The sequence below is a fragment of the Perna viridis genome, chromosome 10, assembly GCF_037379345.1.
Source record: "Perna viridis isolate PV_CMFRI_1.1 ecotype Kerala chromosome 10, ASM3737934v1, whole genome shotgun sequence".
NCBI lineage: Eukaryota > Metazoa > Mollusca > Bivalvia > Mytilida > Mytilidae > Perna > Perna viridis.
The window spans coordinates 29049987-29068429 of record NC_142454.1 but is presented as its reverse complement, the minus strand read 5'-3'; the positions used below and the strand labels follow the sequence as shown (position 1 = coordinate 29068429).

Below are 18443 nucleotides of genomic sequence, written 5' to 3'. Positions count from 1 at the left end.
TTATTGTTCCGAAAATTCTAAACCTTCATTCATTCTCAACAATACGATTAAACTTTAAAAACAAAGATTTGTACGATAATGTGTTGCTTTCCAATCATTTAAAGATAATACCCCATCGTACAAAGCCCCTGACCTATAACCCCGACCCTCTCGACTTCCTATCATCTTCTTTAGTACTAGTAAAACAAAGATTGGAAAGGTGCCAGATTTCGACATAGGTGGGGTGAAAATTTGCTTGAAATGGAGACAGGGGACACATACACTGAAGAAGATTTATTAGGATGCCTCTTCAAAGATGACATTCAAAATATTTAGGTGGTAGAGGTAAACATTCGCGACATTGCTTCAGAAAATCCTGAATTGGCAACACAAGTAGAGACGAAGGCCCCACCGTAGATTCTCTTTGCACCCCAGCCAGAGACACTGTCTCCACCGGCACCGCAGATTCCGTTAGCACCCAAGCCGACTGAAACTGAAAACCTACAGTTTCTGCACCTTAAAATGAAAACAAGAGCTATAAGAACTTCAAGACAGTCGACAGGCTAAATCTACAAAACAAAACACAAAGTGGGGAGTCACAGGTAAATACAAACTTATCCAAACTTGGGAAACCATATTTATAATTTTGCCATAAGTGAGGAAAATATATTAATTCAGACCAGGATTTGAACCTGGGACCAGGACCAGGTTATGGATTTCGAAACTGTTTCAACAGAAGAATTGAACAAAGTGTTGGCTAAATTTTACGTCGAGGCATCCCAAAATTTTCCGAAAGAAGATGCAAGGAAATGTCAGCTGCCCAGTCCAAAGAACGGCAAAAAAACTCACTGAAAAAAACATTGGAACCGCAAAAAACCGACACATCCATAATTTAGAAAGGGATATTGCTATCGTTCGCGATAACGAATAATGAAAGGCAAATGAAACCTTGACGGATAATTGAAAAGAACCTCGAAAAGGGCCTCTCTCGTCCTACCAAACATAAACAGATTATTACAATGAATTCTTTACTATACTCATCTGAGGTAGAGCCAATTATCTTTAGATTCCGTGTTTTGTATAATATTACCATGCATTTTGTCACCCATGGAATTGAATTTCACGAACAACTCCAGTTAAACTTGTTTAAATTCCACTTTTATAAACACAATCGTGAATATGCCTGCTTGTCACAGGAAATAAACAGAAACATTGGCAAGACGGACTAGACTCTGAAGACACTATAAATGAAAAGCGAATGTACATTGTATCCGTGTGAAGGTGATCGCTGCACAGTTGCTTTATTGAAATTGTTGATTTCGAAAACATATCCGGATGCAACTTCATTTTTCAACCACATCAACAAAGATGCGTTGTCGTCAAAATCTCCGCAAAATTTACATCTATGGTACACAAACTTGTAAAATTTTACCAATTCAGTAGATTCAAGCCAGATGTGTCGAAAAATACATACTGTAGTGTAATGTACACACCTCATTGTCTCCGTGCAACAGCGATTCAAGCATTGAGTGACACTGGCTTCAAAAGTAGGCATACTATATATGTAACTTGTCATTTCCCCGCAAGTCCGTAACCCATAGTCCTAGTGATTCAGATCTATAGTGTGAAGTGTCGTAACAATGTGTCAGCGTTTCACAAAAAATCGTACGCTTTACGTTTACGAGTACACCTACGAACGCCGTAAGGTTACATTTACTTGTGTTTCACAAAACCACTCGTAAACGTAATCATAAACACACTTCTTTTTCTTGAAGGTATAAAAAGCTCTTAATTAAAATTCATTTCCGGTTCGTCTGCTAATTATTAGTATCGTTAATTATCGATCGCTTCTTGATTGACACAACATGCTTTAAGTAGAAATGACATCCACAAGGAAGCCAAATTGGACGTCACTGGAAGTGACTACTTTAGTAGAGGAAATATCACCTCATATCGCATTTTTAAGGTCAAAATTCTCAAATACAGTAACAAATGAGAAAACAAAACAAAGATGGGAAAATATTACTCAAAAGTATGTTCCTTGTATTTTTTAAAAAAGTATCATTGTTTTATCAACTAAGACCAAACATTTTTAAAGTATGAACATCATAATTTATAACATCTTCACCGTAAACATGTATGATAACCTAGTATCTATAGTGTACAATTTTGTGAAAAAAATTATTCTCTTTACCTTAGCAGAATTTGTTTTCCTTGATTAGCATATCCTATTTTAAATATAGCAGTGTTGACTGACGTTGAACACGGACCGGGAGAATAATAAAACGTTGAATAAAAACACTGAAAATGCGGAAAGGCTTCGATTAATAGTGTTATCCAAACAAGTCTACAATAGAAAACTCTTCTTGTGAACTAAGAAGCCTTCCCGGAATCCTAACTCAAAAGAGTCTTGGTTCACATGTGTAAGAATGTTTCCGCTAATCTGACGTCATCAATATAAACGTGTTTACAAACGTGTGTAGGGGCACTTGCGGGATTACACCTGTCGTCGCAAATGTTTGCAATAAGGGTGTAACAATAGACAAACTAAATTATGCATTACCTACATGTAGACATGGGTTGTCGAATATTTCAACGTTTATTTAAACAAACATCAAACTAGGTTTTTATGAGTTTAAGAAAAAACATATTTTAACATGAACTGTTTGCATTTTTCAAGTAATTATGATTTCTGTTAACTTTAAATTTCGTTCTTATTAAACAAAACAAATAATACTAGTTTGAATCAGTGGCGGATCCATGGAGAAAATTCCGGGGGGGGGGGGGGCTTTTGTTTAAAAATATTTGTTTATCATGTGCAAAATTATGCCAAAATTTGCAATTGATCGTCTGGAATCCAATAGTCGTAAAATATCATGAATCCGCTTCTGAGTATTAACACGGTACTCGACTGACATTATTCGAACAAATATATTCATATCCCGATTTATTAAATGACCATACATGGATAGGGATATTTCAATTGATTTCCATTTTTATCTTATTAACATATAATTCCAGATCATATTAAAAACCAATATTTTCCATTAAAGAGTTAATTCTGTCAGCCGAGCGGGGAGGACTGCAACTGAAGTAAAAAAGAAATGGCAGGACCTAAAATCGGCAGTAAAAACGAAGGAAGTTTCTAAGAGGAATCATTTGCAACAGACTGGTGGGAGAACTCCTTCTGAGGAACTTAAAGACTGGGAGTTAATGGTAAATGTATCATATTCTCCTTGGAATTTAGAGAAATCTAAAAATTAAAGTCAAACATTGATGAAAAGTTAACGGCGTCTAAGGGACCAATCCTACCTAATAGAGACTAAACCTGAATGCACATCGACACCTTTAAAATGTCCGAAAATTGAAATGAAATGTATTAAAGTCCAAATTCACAATATGACAAGCAATGAAATGCTTGGTTATACATGCACAATTCTTAACTATTCTATGAATATTTCATTCATTACGCACAATATTTTTTTATGTTTCATATTTAAATAAAACTGGTAACTTGTATTTTACATGTTAAAGATACAATTCCTTCACCAAATGTTCAAGGAATTGAGGGTGGTGTTGATACTGGGTTCATCGGTTATTGCATCTGATTAGGACCTACATGTAGTGAGTAACTCATGGAAACAGATTCAACAACAAGTGCGCAATCTTCATTGTTTTTAGTTTTCTATAACATGAAATAAACTAACATCACAATAAATGTATTGTTTCCCATTCTGTCTATTTACATGAATTTTACTGGAAGGTTATACTAAAATTTTTGCATACTAGAATTACGTCTGCTATATGAAATAACATGTTTCACTTTATACTCTGAAAGTGCAATTACAGCTGAAACAACCTCAGATACCCTTAGCCAAAGCAGTGTAGAGGTACCTGGTTCAAGTTTGCCTGAAGCTAGTCAAAGTGTTCTGATCCATAGTGGTACTTAAAAATTGGCGATCAAAGTAATATAGAAATAAAAGAGTTGCATATAGGTTGGATTTAATGTAATATCATAGCTTTATATGGCAAGCCAAAGTGGACAAGAATAAATATTTTGTAATACTGAATACGTTTTTGATATTACAAAATGATTTTTTTAATATTAGAAAATATATTTTAATATTATAAATTCATTTTATAATATTACAAATTCCTGATTGATTGATTTATTCCATTTCGTCCATGGGTGGACATAGGGCGACTACAGTTTCTCTCCATTCGCTTCGGTTTTGGGCGATGGTGTTACAATTCTTCCACGTTAGTCCTACTCTCTTCAGTTCAGAGTTCAAACCCCTCCTCCAGGTGTTCTTTGGTCTTCCTCTTTTTCTTTGCCCTTGGGGATTCCAATCTAAAGCTTGCTTTGTAGTGTTTTTATTGTTCTTCCTTAAAGTATGACCAATCCATTTCCATTTTCGGGTTCGAATGGTGTTTTCTATTGGTTGTTGTTTTGTTCTTTGCCAGAGTTTCTTGTTTGTTATTTTTTCTGGCCATCTGATATTCAGTATATTTCTTAGGCACTTGTTAACAAAGACTTGTATAGATTTCATGGTGTTTTCTGTTTCTCTCCAGGTCTCGCAACCATATAACAGGACAGACTTAACATTGCTGTTAAAAATTTTGATCTTAGTAGTCGTTCTCAGTGTTCTACTTTTCCATACTGGCTTTAGAATGGAAAAAGCCTGTAATGCTTTCATCTTTCTGGCTTGTACATCTTCGTCAGTGCCTCCAGTTGTACTCATGACACTTCCAAGGTACGTAAATTTATCTACATTCTCTATCTGTTGGTTATTTACCAATATTGGATCCATCTGGTTATGTTGGATTCTCATGGCTTTGGTTTTGGCTGTGTTGATATACAATCCTGTTCTTTTAGCTGTTTCTTCGAGATGGTTGACCTGGTGTTGGGAATCTTGAAGACGATGCGATAGTGTGCATATGTCGTCTGCAAATTCGAGGTCTTCTAGACGAGATGTTAGTGTCCATTGTATACCATGAGGGTCGTTGTAAGCTATTGTTGCTATCCAGTCGATGACTATGAAAAAGAGAAGGGGAGAGAGAATGCATCCTTGCCTTACGCCAGTTGTTACAGGGAAAGGATCCGTCAATGTACCAGCATGTATGACCTGACAAGAGAATTCTTCATACAGTAACTTAATCATGGAAATAATCTTAGGAGGAATCCCATAGTGTCCAAGAATGTTCCACAAGACCTGATGATCTATGCTGTCAAATGCTTTCTGGAAGTCAATAAAGTTTAGATATAGGGATGACTGCCATTCGATCGTTTGCTCAATAATTATTCTGAGTGTTGCAATCTGATCGACACATGATCGTTCTTGTCTAAATTCAGCTTGTTCATCTCTCAGCTTGCTATCAATCTCTTCTTTCATTCTTTGTAAGATTATACTGCATAGGATTTTACTAGGAATGGACAAAAGAGTTATTCCTCTCCAGTTGTTGTAATTGGATTTGTCCCCCTTTTTAGGTAGTTTTACCAAGAGTCCCTTTTGCCAGTCTTTTGAAATTTTTTCTTTTTCCCATATCTGGTTTAATAGCCCAAGAAGATATTGAATGGTAGTGTCATTCATGGACTTGAGGGCTTCTGGTGGTATGCCATCGATTCCCGCTGCTTTCCCATTCTTAAGATGTTTTAGGGCTTTTCTTACTTCATTTTCGGTAATTTTGTCAGTCTCTATGTTAAGTGTTGGACCTTCTTCAAGTATTGGTGGATTTGTTGGTGGTGGTCTGTTCAATACCTCACTAAAGTGTTCTTTCCATCTGTCAAGCTGATCTTCTAGCTTTGTGAGGGTATTGTTGTTTTTATCTTTGACTGGTACATTTTCATTTTGAGAGATCTTTCCACTGAGTTGTCTTGTGATGTTATACAATGTTTTGATGTTTCCTTTTAAGCAGGCGTTTTCAGCTTCTACTGCTAACTTTTCAGCATGATTTCTTTTATCTCTTTTACAGCTTTCCTTTACTTCTCTGTCTTTTGCGCTGTAAAGGTCTTGCAGGTTTTTCTTTTGCTGTCTGGTTTTGGCACTCATCAACTTTTCTTTTATTTCCCTTCTTTCAGATATTGTATCCCATGTTTGATCTGACATCCATTTCTTTCTTTTCACTTGAATGAAACCAACTGTTTCTTCGCATGCTTCCAGAATGGCTGTCTTTGTTGAGTTCCAGATGTCATCAATATCATTGTTCATTTCTTCGTTGTCAAGATCTAATAAAGTACTAAATCTGTTCCTGAGTGTAATTTGGAAGTTTTCTTTCACTTTCTGATCTTTAAACTTCTCAACATTAAACTTCCTTTTTGTAGTCTCTCTTTTCTTTGTTATTAAAAGCTTGAGTTTAATTTGTCCAATTACAAGGTGGTGATCTGATGCTGCGTCTGCTCCACGTTTTGTTTGTACATCTTGTAATGAAGATCTCCATCGACGGCTTATTGTTATGTAGTCTATTTGGTTTTCAGTGTCTCCAGATGGTGAAATCCAGGTGGTTTTATGACAAGATTTATGTGGAAACCAAGTACCGCCAATTACTAGACTGTTTATAGCGCAAAAGTCAGCAAACATCTCTCCGTTCTCATTCATTTGCCCTATTCCATGTGGTCCTATCTCCCTATCTCTACCTCCTCTGTCATCACCTACTTTGGCATGCAGATCTCCTAAGATGATAAGGATGTCTCTTTTAGGAACGGCATCAACAACTGATTGTAATAAGTTGTAGAAGTCATTTTTATCATCTTCGTCTGCGGTGTTTGTTGGTGCATACACCTGTATAAATGTTGTTTTCTGGAATCGAGTGTCAAATCTAGCTGATATCACTCTTGCAGATATTGGATTCCACTCCAAAAGCGATTTCTTGGCTTTCTTTGTAAGCATGAATCCCACGCCTTTGTCATGTATGTCGTCTTCATTTGGATTTCCTGAGAATATGACCGTATGACCTGAAGATAGTGTTGTCATTCCAGCTGTATTCCATCTTACTTCGCTGAATCCTAGAATTTCGATATTGTATCTATCCATTTCGTTCGCAATTTGCAAGCTTTTGCCACTTTGATACATTGTTCTAACATTCCAAGTACCTATGGTTGTTGGTTGTTTTGGTGAGAACAACTTCATCAGCTTTCGCGTCATTTGCTGTCCTCGATGTTTGGTTTGGTCCTCTTTCTCTAGTCGTTGACGAGTCCGAGGAATGACTTTTACTGTAATCGTTTTTGTAACCATTTGTATCCACTAGTGGGGGGTTGGCCCTCTAGCTTCAGCTTTATTTTAATGTGGTGGTCAGCAAGTCCCTCACATGCGTTTGTATCAGAGTTATCTCTCCTAGATAGGTTCCCTACCATGGGTGACGACTCCTTTCTAGCCGGGTTTTACATCAGAGTTACCTCTCTTAGACAGGTTCCCTTTCAAAGGTTAAAAAAATTCCTGGTTTAGTAATATTACAAAATATCACACTTTTAAATTGAATTTGTAATATCAGGAAATGAATTTGTAATTCATTTTTGTCCACTTTGGCTTGCCATAGCTTTCTGAAATTTCACATGAGCAACGTTAACTTGGTGTATTATATCAGATATGGAACAAACATGTTTAGGAGCGGGTGTAACTGTTTATTAAGCAACATTCACAGGTTGTAGTTTTTGTTATTGAGCACTTGTATATTTCCTTTTTCTTTTATATAGGCCCTACCACAGGCATGACTATCCAGGAAAAAATATGGGATAAGCAGCTGGAAAAAATTCACGAGAAGGATACTTCAGGGTAATACTTACAGGCTATTTTACATTGCTAGTTTAACTTATGGGTCCGATCTGAAAACTTCGGTAACTTCAATATTGAGTAATCAAGGGAACCAATGTTATATCATATATCATGTACTGATCGTAAGGGACCGGCATATCACCCCGCGTGTTTGCTTTGTTGTTAAAGTAGATGGACAGAACATCAAAATTTTTTGTTAGCATGAACATGTACAATAATTATTGCTCTTTAGCAGGAATCAATTTTATTTCGCTCTTCTCTTTCCTAGGGACAGCTAACCAATTCCAAAGAAGAAGACAGCAGAGGACGTTTATGATAGACAGTGTATTTTGCTTGATAGAGAACTAATAAAAACAGACTTGCAAATAAAGTTAATCAACAAATGTTTGAACCACCGTGACAAGGAAGAGTCCAACGTTTTGGCTTTTCTGTCAACGATGATATAATAACGTCCATGGAAAAACCTTTTTGTGTGACATTTTTCATTTTAGTGCCTATGTTATGCAAAATAATAGTGTTATATCATATTTCATTCAGATAAGACGTCTAACTCCAAACTAGGGGCAATTTTTTCATTCAAAATCTTTTAATCAAGGACTGTCTGATTGTTTGGGCATTACTGTGAGCTTGTATTTCAGTATCTATTTGCTGGGAAATGTCATCCTTAATTAACACTGATATCATAAGTGGCATTCTTTCATATATGCATTTGGTATGTAGATTCATTGTTGAAGTTATGATTTTTACTCACTTGGGCGGCTGATAATGTAGGTGGCCGCCAGTTTTATGGAGGCACCTACAAGTAAAAAAAACTGCATTCAACATTTATGTACTTTATTATTGATTATTTATTTAATTTGTTATTTGGAACATAGTTTTTGATCATTGTTAACAATGAAACTTGCAATCCTATCCGATCACAATTTTTAATTTTCCCAAACCAGATAACCTTGGAATTTACTGATGTTACAGTATAGTGCATGTTTGTTATAGTTCGATGGTTGTAAACACTAAGCGCTTCGACTGAAGATCTTGAGGCAAAGTAAAAGATATATAATATAGTCTGTAACGTTTAGCAGTCACTGCTGCCTTCTAATTGACTGGCGCATTAATGTGTCTTTGTCGTTAAATTACTTTTTAATTTAATTTTGAAGGATAGTCATCGTTCTATTACCATGATTATTTATTTGTTTGTTTGTTTTGGTTTTGAGGCCTTTCAGAGTTTAATAAAAGGCGTATTTGCACTTGTTGTAGACCTTTTGTGATCTCTGAAAGTATTTTATATTAATAGGTTATACACTGGTGCATTTGTTACGTTTCATTATATCCGTTTTTTTTTCTTTTCCATCATTACCTAAAACTTGACTTAATCACACCAAAGCATCTCTCAACAGGATTTCTGGTCTTGCAATGTGCCGCATTGTACCGTGACTCTTGAACAGTAGTTGTCCTCAATTTTGAGGTCATAAGCCATTTCTTTAGGGGATAACCCGAATTGCCAAGAAGCCAACTATTGTCTAGTGTTTCCATATATTGGGGTATGCTAGAATTAAAATGAAGTAATCACTTGTGGATCCTGGCCACTTAACAAATACACTGGTAAATCTGAAACAAGAAAGCGAAGTGTCTTATTTAACAATATTATTTGATATACATCTTACACTCGTAATTTTCAAAATTGTCAAGATGAGGTTGATAATATACATGAAAACTTTGTTGACTTGGTGACAACTGAAATGAACGAAAAACTGTCTTATGAAGTATTACATATATTAACAACTTTTCAAAACTCTTAGTTATATTCGATTTAGAACAAAACACATTTGTGTATAGACAGAATGAATAATTTTAGCCTCAAAATTGAAAGTTAGAAAAAATCTCAAATTTATATGTTACACTGTAATAAAATGATACAGCATCATAAGCCTCTACAGGCTGGTTGGTAAAATACATAGATATATTTAGTGTCATGACTATGTATGAATGTGATGACATGTTTATATATGTCAAGCTGTATTAAAAATAAAATATCTATCTATTTTTCTAAGAATAACACTACATGTATTATGTATTTTTTGGATATGCTGAAATTCTATACAGGTGTTTATAGAGAAGTTTATTTCCAATTTTGGTAAAAATAATTTGTTTCCATGCAGTGATGTGTTTTACTTTCAGGGTTTTGTTTAGCCTTGAACGTATTTGTTTTGGGGAAAATGTTTTCAAATTGTTGCGCGAAAAAATGGCTCAAAGAAAAACATCCATTAAGCTACCCCCGGAAATCACATGATTGTTTTATTCCAATAACTGTTTCGTCCCTGCCACGGGTACACATCAGGTGGCTTTCAATGGGCTACCACGACAGTTTTAAGATATGATTCATATACATGTGCACGCAAATTTAGCATAATTTAGCAAATTTTGTCAAACTTAAGAAAAAATTACATGTATATGAACACATTTTTACACTATACAACATATGTAAAAACATAAATAAAATACCTTAAATCATGTGACACAACAGCTTGAACATTTATAGCAGGATACTGTTTTCTGCATAGGTAAACAGGCTCATCTTTATGTGGGTGCTAAATTGGAATCAATGTCCCATCCACAGATCCAACAACATTTGGAATTCCACCACTTTTTGAAAAATCCCTCCTTCACTCTAAGGATGCTCTGTCGGCTGGCACATTGGATGTTTTGGAGTCTCTGACAAATTGATTTGGTCACATCTTCCACACACCTGCTGACTGAAGCTTTAGAGATGCCGTAGATCGGCCGTTTCTGACAAAAAAGTCCCCTTTTGCCAGAAACCTCAGAGTTGTCATGACCTTACGAAATAATATAGAAGATTTTCGGAGAATATCGGACTAAATTAGAATAAAGTTGTTTTTAGGCTGAGTGTAATTTTCTCTATCATGATAGTTATATTAGACTTTTTTTAATATCATGTTTTTTTTTTTCATTCTCTGAAAATCGGAATCGACCTGAAACTCGAACTCTTACATGAACCTGGTGATTATCCACTCATAATTGATGCGTGACACATACTTTTTATTTGTGTCATTTACCCACATGAGAACGGTTTTCTGTATTTTTGTTTGAAAGCTTGCACCCAGTTCCGTTTCCTTCTGTATTAGATTTACTTCAACATTGTGAATATGTTTTTTTGTTTGTTTGTTGGAGTTTAACGTCCGAGCAGCAATATTTCAGCTATATTCAGACGAGGAACATGAAATGGATGATAAAATGAACATGAAATGAAAAACAAGGATGGGACACAAGGACAAATAGGGTCGACAAATTTTGATTGCCACTGGAAAAAGGGGGGTGGGTAAGGTCGGGCAATTTAGCCTCCTGTGGCGGAGCGCAAAGGTTCCTACTCCTATCGAATACCACAGCAGGGTTCTTTAACGTGCAAGGAACGTGGCATCTTTCCCAACACGGTGCACCACTATGGTTTGCGGTCAGGTTTTCCGTATTATAGCCTGACAACCCCAGCATGTAACACGCCAAGGGTACCCCATTCAACCACCTGGGGCACACATCCCAGTTGCTCTGTGGGCAGAGCGCATAGCCCCCGGCTAGGTTTCTGAGCACCATTTAGTCGTCTTATACGACAAGCTTAGCGCTGCTGCAGGCCTATTCTTTTAACACCCGGACCTGCACGGGCCTTATATGAATATGAAACGGTTTGCTACATCCATAGATGGGTACGGATTACATGTAAATTTTCACAAATGGGCACTCGAGTCATAAAAAGTAATCAATTAAAAGAATTAAGATTAGAGCGAAAGGAATACATCCCAAGGATAAAGACTACATAGGGAAAACACACACACACACACCCAAGAAAAGAATTGAAATAACAAACATAAAACTTTAGAAATTGAGCAACCCGGAGTAATGGAAATAATAGAGTAGCACCCCTCCTTCCCGTGAGTATTCTCCTCTCTATTACCCCCACAAAAAATGCACAGAGCATGAATAGATTAATATGCTGGTTTTCAATAAAATTTTATGCTGTTCTTGTTTTGCTGGCTTATCTCGACCAGATATAAGAAAGGTACGAAACAGTAAAAGTATGAAACGTTTTGAATCGCTTTCGGTTATTAGCTATACGTTGTGTACTTTTGTGTGTACATAAACAAACACTGAACATGTGTTGTACCTGAATAAATGCAGGAATTGCATGCGACCTTGCAGTTCTTTCCACGTCTTCCTTCACCAAAGCTGTGATCTGCAGAATTCCGTGCCGAGGAAACCGGTACCTCTCGATCAACTCTCTGTCATTTAATTCATTAAGTGCTGTTGATTGCTCCCGAAACGTTCTCTCCCGTCTCAAACGCTCACCCTCATCTCTCACCACCATGAACGCAGCCATTTTACCTTCGTTCGTGCGTCTACGATTAACTTATACCAGCTTGTGACCACTCGTAAGTTTACGATCAAAATTTACGTTTACGATGTTTTGTGAAACGGAAAAAAAATTACGATTTGACCTACGACCATCTTATGTCTTACGTTCAACTTATATTTTTTGTGAAAGGCTGGCCAGGTGAACAATATTTTGGTGTCGCAACCACGAGGCGACGATATTTTTATTAATTTTTTTTATTTTATTTTTGGGACATTTTCACGAAATGTGAATCGGTGTTTTGCCAACAATTCCCTGAAATCGCCATTTTTCAAGACATATACATAATGACATATCAAAAGATGCAGAAAAGGCTGAAATAATCCATTGAAAACAATTAGAGTTATATTTCTTTTACCACATTTGCAGAAAAATGTTTCGACTTATTGTTTTCGACTGAATTATCAAATGACCTTGACCTTTGACCTTTGATCTTGGTATTTATAAGAAGCATTCAACTAACTGATGAAGAATGATATATATGGTTGCTAGGTAACAAGGCTCAAGGTCACGGGTCATGGTCTCAGGAGGAAACACCATATGTCACCTCGGATGAATGGTGAAAGTTTTTCCTATAGAGGCAAAAACGACGAATTGGTGTTAGGGGGGATAACTCAAGGCGCAAAAACTTGTCATTTCCCCGCAAGTCCACAACGCATAGTCCTAGTGATTCAGATGTGAAGTGTCGTAAAAATGTGTCGCCCCTTGTGGGGAAAGACCTTAAAAAAGAACAAAAAAGGAAATAAAGAAATTATTTGATAAGGGAATAAAGTTTCTTATACTTCTCGAACTACATGTAACTCATTAAAATGTCTCGAAATCTATAAATACATTGGGACAGAAGTCAATTTTTCCGTTCATATACACATCAATACTGTTTGGTCATTTAACCGAGACTATCATTTGTGCAGCCCAAATCTTAGACAATTGATTCTTCACTTCTTGAGATTTTAAAATTGGGTTTACTATGAAGTTAACAAGTTAACAAATGAAAGACATCAAACTAGCAGGCAACAGCTATCAAGTGAGTGACCGAATGTAGTTCAAATCGAGACGCTTAAAAAAGCTTAATTTTATGGTTCAAAATGCATCAATGAATTCTTAATGTAGCTCTAAAATTAATTTTCCAAATCAATTTAGCGCCATCATAAGTTGTTTAAACATACAACATGCAGTATTATTCAAGTCAATTATATATAAAACCTTTTTTTGTCGTCTCTATATACCTCTTTTCTAGTTCTATTTTTATTTTGAAACAGCAACAACAACATAAGGGACAGGAAAATTTGTTTTTGCTTTTGTTCTTGTTTTTGTTTCTGTTTTTTTGTTTTTGTTTTTGTTTTTGTTTGTTTTGTTTTGTTTTGTTTTTTGGGTTTTGTTTTTATTTTTTATTGGGGGTGAAATTCTGAATAGTACAACGTGTCCATTTTTCGTATTTCATCCACGCCCTCGGCCTCTAACTATGGAACTACATCAATGGGGTATCCAAATACACTAAGAAAGAGTAATCAAGGGAACCAAGGTTATAGCGGTAATCAAAAGAATGTAATCCAGGGACTTGACTTACACCATAACGATCCACGAGTTCATGATGACGACCATAAAACTTCTGTAATGATAACTTCAATCTTGTAGCAACATAACCCTGTTCCAGACACCTATTTGTTAGAGTTCTAGCGCGATACAAAAAGTATGCGTAGTTTCGGCAAGCTCTGGAATAACGTAAGAGTTGTGATATGAACACTCCATACGCAGGAGCCGAAGGGATGTTGCCACAGATGAAAGGAAAGTTGACAATTCTGAATGAAAAGTCATCACGTTTGTCGTAAAGTTTGGTCAATAGTTTTCCTTTACCATCGATTTCTAAGTGTAGGTCAAGATATGAGGCTGACTTCACAGTGTCTGTAGTATCTTTTATCTCAAGTTCTTTTGGGTAGATGCGATGTATCAAATCCCCCAAATTAGGATTGTTTAAAGATAATACGTCATCTATATAGCGGAAACTTAGATTGAAGGATCTAGCCAAACAATGTTCCTTCTTTCTGATCAGATCAGCTATAAAGTCAGCCTCATAAGAGTGAAGGAATAGGTCAGCTAGTAAAGGAGCACAATTTGTTCCCATTGGAATGCCGACCGTTTGTTGAAAAACACGTCCACCACACTGGACAAATATGTTGTCGATTAAAAATTCCGGCATTTTGTAAACATCTTCCTCTGTATATTGGGAAGATGATTTGGAATTATTTCTTACAAAGTATGAGGAATTTCTACTAAGAACTATGACAATCGATTGACAATGGAAAGTATGGATCTGACACACCGCTTTTGCGCCGATTAGTATTTCATTTGCGCCAAAATTAAGTTATTAGTAGTAACATATCTCAGCATTACATAAAGCTATAAGTAGGACTTTCACGGGTCATTTATTCTGACACGTACCGGTTCAATGGTACAATGTATATTGTGTGCATTATAACTTCAGTGCTTTTATTGCTGATTTAAACCCCCGAAAGGGGTACAAAACTAAAAAAGATTAAAATTACAATCATAAAATATATGAAAAAAACACAAAGCAGTGAGTGTCAAATTATTCAGAAATTATGCAATAATGTAAATGTCAAAATGTGAAATTACCATATTGAAATGCAAATAAAACTACAGTGCAAAAGACAGACTAAAATGTGCGAATTCATATAACGATGCCTCTTAAATGAGTAATAATTACGCGTAAAATGACAAAATAAATTTTACTATGGCCCTTATGAGAATTACTAATTGCATATGTATAGTTTAGATTTTCACAAGTATGTCAATAAACTTGCAAAGTTTCCACCCTTATATACATATACAACAAAACAAAGCAACACAAAATTAAAAAAAAAATGAACTTACAAACTTTATCATACTAAATAGTACGTTTTCACTTAATTTCTTTTTTTTTCAAACCAGTACTTAATATCTAGGACCTATGTGCACATATACAACTAGATACCAAATACCATATGCATATAATTGGACTTATACACTTATCAAACAAATAAATGAAAAAAACCTTCAACTGTGAGGGGTAAACACCTAGATTTAAAGGTTAAAAATTGTTTGGCGTCTTGCTGGTGAACTGTGAACATATTGTCTAAATAACGAAAAACCGTTTTTATTTGTATGTTAATTTCTAGTATTATGATAAACGTCATACACGAATATATATTAATATTCAGATTCTTTCCTTCTGACCATGTATAGGTAAAAATTACCATGTTCATTCTTAATATTTTCTTCAAAAGATGGAACCTAAACAATGTACTTAGGTCTGGCTGTAAAATGTTTTCAAATAGGAACTACATGTACACGTATGATGCATACAGATATATGTTCCGGGGTTTGGAATCATTCCCTGTTTTTTGGGAAAATGTTGAATTAATCATATTTTGTCAAAGTAAGCAAATGATAGTCTGGCATCCTTTACAACTAAAGTCATTTCATAAGGTTATGCCACACTTACATTGTAATTGGTAGACCAGTAACTAAATATTATTCTTCACCATTTATGGACAGAACATGTGAGTATTTGATTTAATTCGTTTCTATCAGGCTAGTTTCTTGAATAGACACATGGTCGTTTGTTTATCACTTTTCACCATAGCTGGTCTAAAGAGCTTTGAACCATTACATATAAGAAAACAGTTTTAACAATCTATAACTTTATCTTATGATTTGCCCCAATATACATATGTTAGTCATTTGAGTCCGATACGACTATTTTCAAGACTTTTAATAAGTCATACTCAAGGTTTACATATTTTATATAATATGCATTAATATGTGAAATGAATTCAAGGTCAATCTAGTTTGTCCGTTACACGTTTCTGTAACAGATTTCTCTTCTCTGTTGAAGGGAATTAACGAATGTTTGCATTTTGCCTTTGCATGAAGACTTGTACTGCTCCTCGAAAGTTGATCTCACCTTTTCAGGTTGGTTGATTCCGTACCTACCTGCTATTGAGCACAAGGATATTTTTGTCGATTAACGGTGGCCAGACATCCCCCGCCTTATTACAACCTCTTTTAATAAGCCAAATATAGTTCAATCACTTCGGGAAAGTAGGAATGAAAGTAGGAAAAAAGATAAACATAAATGCGTATACACTATACAATAAAAGCAATAATAACAAAATATGCAGATTATGAAAAAAAAAAACAAAAAAAGCAATATAGTTATTATAACAGACAAACAGAAGCTGTGATTTGCAGCTAAACGTTACATATATAGCCGAATGATTATGATATCATTTGTTGGCTGATTTCTGTAAATTAGCCTGTTAAAAGCAGCTACAAAGTGCAATTTTAATTGACTTTTATAACATACACATTCATTTTCTAAACTTTCTTAATTGATTATAAAAATATCCAAACGACCAATTATGTCAAGAAATTATTTAGAACAATTCAAAATAACAAACCATTGACATGTTGACAAATCTGAATTTGAATACCCTACAAATGAGGACTGTTACTTTACACACTAAAATAAAATCATAACATGAATCAATAACATGATTCCGGTGATGACAAATGTCACTTTGTGTGTAAACCCCAACCCACCCCCGGCTTATGTACGTAGCTCGATTCAAGAGCGTACGCAGTACTTCTGTAGATAGTATTTAGCCTGTACGTAGGATTCACCGTGTAAAGTTTCAAAATTTTAGGCTTGAGGCGCTGACAAGCTAAGATCAACATGATCAAGGGTCGGGAACATCTCTATCATTCATATAAGTAAATAAGCATATTAAAACCTACCTGCGTAGACAATATGCATTGCGACAATCAAAATAACTCATCATGACATATAGCATGCAGAGGAGGATTTGCTGAACTTATACAGTTTTTTTATCGATAGGGACAGCCTTTGGGTACGCCTAATGCAGAACAGACGTACTTTCAGGTGGTACAATTTCCATACATCCGGGTAAGAATGATATTAAACGACCTTATATCAAATTGAATCATGAACAATTTGTAGCAAGAACAAGTACTACTAGTATGCTCTGTCCCCAAAATGTATATGTTGTTAGGATAAAAATAAAGAAATGCTAAAACAAAATATCTAAACAAATTATAGATCAAACCTTCATAGATAGTGTTGATATACTGTGTATTCATTTGTTGTTGTTGTTTTTTTAGTGCTTTTAGAAGATTGTATTTAACAAAAAAAAATTATTCAACGAACAATGAATTCGGTGGTCGAACAAAATCCGAAGCTGGAAAGTTTAGGAATTTCAAGTCTCGGTATGGACAAAAAAGCTCTTTCGATAATGTTACCCCTTTATTGTTTTATAAAAGCACATATTATTCTTTTTTAATCCCTAGATAGCCTGTGGCTATGCTAGTTACTGTCCTAATATTATTAATGTTACGTTCGATATTTTCTGCTTTTTTTTTCCAAATTTCGGCCCGGTTTTCGTACCATTGGCTTCCCTAAAATACCTTTTAATTATTAAGATTATTTTATTATATTCATTAATTGTCAGTACTGTGGAAAAAAACATTAAATCGCGAATTCAATTTCTTTGTGATGTCTATTTCCATTTAAGGAATGGCTGATATATGTTTACGGTATATGAAGAAATTACCTCAATCACGTGGTGCACACTGAATAAACAGTGTAGCGGGTTATTAAGAAGTGTGTTCCACCAGCAATTCTGATCCCTTCATTATGAAAGGTGAAGGCATCAAAATGTCTCGGTTTTTCATGCACATGATGCTATGTTCTTTGAAAAAATATTTAAAAAAGTCCTGCAAAACCTAGTGAGATGAACATTATACATTTTAAATTGTTGAAATTGTCTTTCAAATACATGTAGATGAGTAATCAATAGAAGAAAGATTCTAGCGGAAATAAAAATAATGTAGTCCAGGGACAAAGACCAGGCGTGGTAAACAGAAATACAGAACAAAGAACATAAAATAATAAACAAATGCATACAAACTAACAAAAGTAAATGAGCAACTCGGACTCCACTAAAAAATAAGAGCATGGACCAGGTGCACCGGTATGATACGTTTCTAGAACACCCGCCGAGTTTCTCATACAAGAACCAGGAGCCTTAATCGCTCACCTGGTTATAGGTTGTCTTCCAAGGGACATAAATTTAACAAGAAGTTCTCCAACAAGTTTAACTCAAGAAGACTTTGGTATGACTTATCATAAGGATCATTTCAGCAATTGAAAGTTTCTTTTAATCTATTATGGTTTTCAAAATATTGGCTGAAAAACTGTA

General features: G+C 35.2%; 1 protein-coding gene and 1 pseudogene across 2 annotated transcripts in view; one reads left to right on the top strand and one right to left on the bottom strand.

The window, feature by feature from the left end:
* LOC148605274 (uncharacterized) overlaps nucleotides 1–18443 on the bottom strand; it is a 70843-nt gene that overhangs the window by 38305 nt on the left and 14095 nt on the right. The gene's annotated exons all lie outside the window — the stretch shown is intronic.
* Nucleotides 88–1627, top strand: LOC148605275 (uncharacterized; annotated as a pseudogene).